A 5,550-nucleotide genomic window follows, 5' to 3' on the forward strand; every position below is an offset into this window, starting at 1 on the left:
CCTTAACGCTTCGGTGTCAAGTGGAAGCTCATTACGAGAAAGACGTTCGGTGTTCAGACGGGTCTCTTCGAATGGGGTTCTTTTTTGCCATTTTGTTGGGTTTTTATTAATTGTAGCTGCTCATGATGTGGGGCTTTGTGCTTCCATGTCAGGCTGTGGATTCAATCGCCGAGACCGAACTTTTCACCAAGCATCGAACAACGGCACATCTTTTCCGTCAACTCTGGCATCGAGTCTGCTCTTGATACCGATGCATAGACTTTAAAAGTAACATTTTGACAAACTGATATTCGATGTCATGGAGGACGTAGTTCCCTTTTCCATCGGAGGCTTTGAAAATGCCAATAGCGTAGCGGAAGCAACGTCCGCGACGGACTTGTCGGTGTTTCGAGCCGCCTGCGGTTCTGGACCGGTCACTGAAGACGGACTGGCCCACGGAGACGGCGCCACCCAGTGGTGGTCACGTCCACGTTTTCACCTTTACAAACTGTAGTCTGGTTTCGAAGTCCAAGCTCTGTTTTAAATATGTCGCTTCTGCAGCACAGATCTGTTTGTATCGGGATCAGGAGCAACGTTACGGCACTGATAATGGCGGATATTTCGTGGAAAAACTGGGTCAGTCGGAGTATTGGAGAATTTCCAGGAAAGGAAGCTAGGTTTATTGACCTTAAACCTTTTCTTTTTTTTTGTTTGGGGTCTTTGTCCACAAGGGCGTAGTGCTCCGTTATTTTCGCCAACACTGGAGGCTAATGTCAGGAATCCACCTTTGTTATATGTAGCGGTTAGCCGTGGCCAACCGGGCCTAGCGGTTAGCCGTGGCCAACCGGGCCTAGCGGTTAGCCGTGGCCAACCGGGCCTAGCGGTTAGCCGCGGCCGACCGGGCCTAGCGGTTAGCCGCGGCCGACCGGGCCTAGCGGTTAGCCGCGGCCGACCGGACCTAGAGGTTAGCCGCGGCCGACCGGACCTAGCGGTTAGCCGCGGCCGACCGGACCTAGCGGTTAGCCGCGGCCGACCGGACCTAGCGGTTAGCCGCGGCCGACCGGACCTAGCGGTTAGCCGCGGCCGACCGGACCTAGCGGTTAGCCGCGGCCGACCGGACCTAGCGGTTAGCCGCGGCCGACTGGGCCTAAGCCAACCGTGCCTAGCATTTAGCCGTGGCCAACCGGGCCTAGCGGTTAGCCGTGGCCGACCGGGCCTTCGCGGTTAGCCTTGTTTTAGGATTTCACCCCAGAAAGATGGCATGAATAAAGCTCTCCACCTTCACACCGACACTTTCATTTTCCCAGCCTTTTATTTATCTAGGGAAACTACTGTACTCTTATACACCATCACTCTGGCACACATTCAGAAAAAAGAAAAAAAAAAAAGAGAGAAAAGTTCACTTCATACACATTCTGTATTCAGGTGGGAGTGGCCGAGCACAACATCGAGTCTTGAACTGTCACTGAGTAGCTGCATTGGAGAGGACACGGAGGGGTTAAGTGCCTTGCTCGAGGGGCATTTGGCCACTCGGGCGCCGTTTCTCGGAGGGGGGAGGGGTGGGCGTCCGTCCCCGTCGTTTGCCTCGTTGCAGTGCCGTCCCGCAGGGGAAAGAAAGAAAGAAAAAAAAAAAAATCATCTTCGGTTTATTCTCGCCGCTCAGTCGAGGCAGATTCAGAGTGTCATGCATGCTCGCAATACAGGTACACAGGTACAATGTATAGTATTTATTCGATGGTTTAACATGATAATCTATTGAAAAAGGAAGAGAAACATACAGATATACAGTAAAAATCTAAGCCTAAATACATTTTGTGGCAGCACAGAACATTTCACATTCCATTATGGGACCAAGGCCATACAACACCTGAAGTCTTCGATGACAGTTTTTTTTTTTTTTTTTTTTTTAACCTTCATTTTTGTCGATTTTTTTTGGTCTTTTTTTTTTTTTTTTTTTGTCTTTTTAATGTAGGCTGACACGGCATAGTATCGTCTCTAAAAAAAAAGAGCAGGTGGCGGCTCTCGTAAATGAGTTTGCAAAAAATAGTTTTTTCTTTTTTTTCTTTTTAAATGTCCTCCAAAGTTAGGTGCATGCATGATAAAGACTTGTCTAGTTTGTAACGGTTGTCGTTCTCTTTCGTTCACCCCCTCCCAAACCCCCCCCCCCCCAAAAAAAAAAAAAACCGAAAAGAAAAATAACACTCCTACAATGACCCATTGTTCTGAAATCTCACTTCTTGACCCAAAAGTTTCGGCCTTTACCAAAACTTTGTGTACTAAAAGCTCCACAAAGCAACTTGAAAGGTTCCGGTTGTTGGCAAACACATCTGAACGTTATCAAGCTAGCTAATAGGCCGTCGGCGGTCATTAAGGTAAAGTTGCTTTACGTCGAAGAAGTTGTTGAGTCAAAAGTACTTTCCTGCATAGAACTTTGAGTCCTTTCACACCAGCCCTGTTTGAGCCGGACCAGAGGTCACTTCAGGGACTTTGTGGAAAAGTCTGTGAACCCCTGAGCTCTGATCCAGTCGGTGTCGGTTCAACTTGCAAGTGAACAATCTCAGGATTTTCTCGCAGATGTAGAGAGAAGATTTTGCCAAGAGGTGGAAAACTTTCTCAAACTCTGGTCTGGATCAAACGGAGTCAGTGTGAAAGCAAAACAAACCCCATGAAGGTGTCAAACCTCTGGGCGTCCCTCTCCCCAGTCGAACAGAGTCCCCGACTATCCTGGTGTGAAGGCACCCTTAGCTAGTTGTGGTGCCTGGGTGTTGCATCCTTCAGACTACGGAATTTTTCAGTACTCCTAAAGCCAAAGCCAATCGGCGTTCAGCTAGAGTATTTTAATTCTCGTGAGCGGTCTGACTTGGTCTCGACCACTTGGAGTCTTGGTCTTGGGACGCTCTAAAATGGTATTGACTAATTACTAGTACCTTCAGGTCTTGGTCTTATGTTGGTCTTGGGATGATCTAGTCTCGGTCTCGACTCGGTACCGGTCCCTTAAAGTCTTGGGACACTCTGGTCTTGGTCTTGGGATGCTCTAGTTTTGGTGTTGACTTGGCCGCAAGTGCCCCTTAATGTGTTGGGACGCTCTAGTCTGTCTTATCTTGGGATTTCTTAGTCTTGGTCTTGGCTTAGTCTTGGGTATTCTCTGGTCTTACTCTCAACTTGGTCCCGGCCCCTTGAAGTCTTGGGACACTCTGGTCTCAGTCTTGGGGTGGTCTAGTTTCGTCTTGACTCGGTACTTGCCCCTTATTGTGGCGGGACACTCTAGTCTTGGTCTTGTCTTGGGATTCCTTAGTCTTGGTCTTGGTCTTGGGTATTCTCTGGTCTTATTCGAGACTCCGTCCTGGCCCCTTGAAGTCTTGGGACACTCTGGTCTCGGTCTTGACTTGGTCTTGGGACACTCTCATCATAGTCTTGTCTTGGGATTCTTTAGTCTTGGTCTTGGTCTGTCTTGGCCTAGGTAATCTCTACAAGGTAGTCTCCTTCATTCAAAATGCTACTTTGCGTTACAAAATAGCACCTTCAAAACGTTTGATGATCTGACGAGCAAACAGCCGTTCAGTTTGAACCGATAACGTTCAGAGATGCGGTTCATCCGTCGGGGGCCAAGATCCAACCTTGGGTGGAATCCCTTGACTTTCCATTTAAAGGTATCGCTTCATCACAGCGCCCTCCTCCATCACCCCGCCGTCCTATTTGCACTCTGCCCCGTCTACACAGTAGAGAACGAGACTGGAACGTGGAATCAAGCCCCGTACCTCGATCAGGTCAATCCTGCTTCCAGTACGCAATATTGCATTTGTGCAGCAACAATCCCAAAGTACATTACATTCAGTTCTTGGTCGTAAATCGGACTGTACATCTTTACAGGTTTTTTTTATCTTTTCTTTTTTAATTCCCTCGTACATGTGTTTTCTCGTGAGTGTTCGATGGCACACAAGTAACGCGAGTCGGGCGGGAGAGCTTTTCATTTTTTTTTTTTTTTTTTGCTGTTGTTGCACGAAACAGGAAATAAAGTGATTTAACGGACGACCTTTTCCGATCCCGCACGCTGCCTTTCCTCCCGTTTCCCCACCGGACACACATGCACATGCACACATTCCCCTCTCTGGTTCTGTTACATTCTGTTGGGAGGGAAAAAAAAAATAAAAAATGGGTGACCATGGCTCATTATCCTCTCCCTGAAGAATGGATCTGATACATTCAATGCTAGCATGTGCTTATAATTACCCCCGGCGGACGCGGTTATCGCCGCCCGCCTGTGAAACCCATTTGCATCGCTTGGTTTAAAATGCGGAACGTACGTACAGTGATGGTCGCTTCTATGGAGGAATGTATTCAGAGTTGCCCCACAAATGCTTCCGGAACCCAAACTGTCTTTCTTTGTTGAACACATTTTCTTACTATTCTGACAGTTTAGCGTCAGCGTGACAATCACAAAATGATCATTTTGGGGTCGTACACACAGTATATATTTATATTTATATATATATATACATGTACACACGTATGTACTTATGTACAAAAACAACTTGGGGAGGTTTCTTTCATTCCAACACCACAAAAGAGACGGTGTCAAGCCCAGAAATGGAAAAACAAACCCCCCCCAAAAAAAACACGGTGGGAGAAGAAACAAATACCTGAAGACAAGAGTACAAAAATATTGGAGTATCTCATGGATGCAGTAGTAACTGTGTCGCCTTGAAAGGCCCTTGGCAGTAGTTTTGAAATAAACAGTTTTGTAAATTTTTTTTTTTTATTTAGAGGAAGTCGGATAATTTTTTTTTTTTTTCCGAGTGCAATTCTGTCGCTCTAACTTTGAAAAAAAAAATGGCAGTTTTATTTGCAGTTGTGCTTCTCTTTTGGAGGAAAAACCACAAAAAAAAAAAAAACTAACAAAAGGTGCCGAGAACCTGAGTCTCAATCATCCTGAATATTTCGGGGTTTTTTTGTTTGTTTTTTCACCGGATCAATGTTGCAAACAAATACACACCAGTTTGTAAAGTTTGTGCAAAGGCAAAGAGGAGTGTTTGTCTTTTCACTACGGCTGATCATTACATGCATTGAAAGTGCATAGGGAGGAATTGCCTGCACTTATCTGATCACCTGTGTGCTGTAAAAGTTTTCAGGATTTGTAGTTTAAGAATAAGAATTGTTCCTTTTAAACCGCATGTGTTTTTTTTCTTGCAAATACTGTAAATACTGTCCTATTTCATCAATTGCTGGCTTTGTATCTTGCTATTTACACGTTACTTGAGTGAACAGATGTCGGGAAATGACCACAAGTCCCAATTACAGTACGTACTTTCAAAAAAGAAAAAAAAAAAACCCAAGACAAACATAAAAAGACCTCGGTACTAAGACTGAAAATATAAAAAGAAGTTTTGATGAGAAGTTGGTCCAAAACTCAAGAAGTCTATTTTTTTTTCTCTTCCACTTTTCGTCTTCATCTGGACGGATTCCATCGTGTATAAAAGAAGAAAAACAAATGAAATGAGGAAACGAAACGAGAAAAAAAAAAAATACCCAAAAAAAGTCAAACGGGGACGAGGACGAAACGCGTCGACGGAA

The sequence above is a fragment of the Blennius ocellaris genome (assembly GCF_963422515.1).
Source record: "Blennius ocellaris genome assembly, chromosome: 24".
NCBI classification, from domain to species: Eukaryota; Metazoa; Chordata; class Actinopteri; order Blenniiformes; family Blenniidae; genus Blennius; species Blennius ocellaris.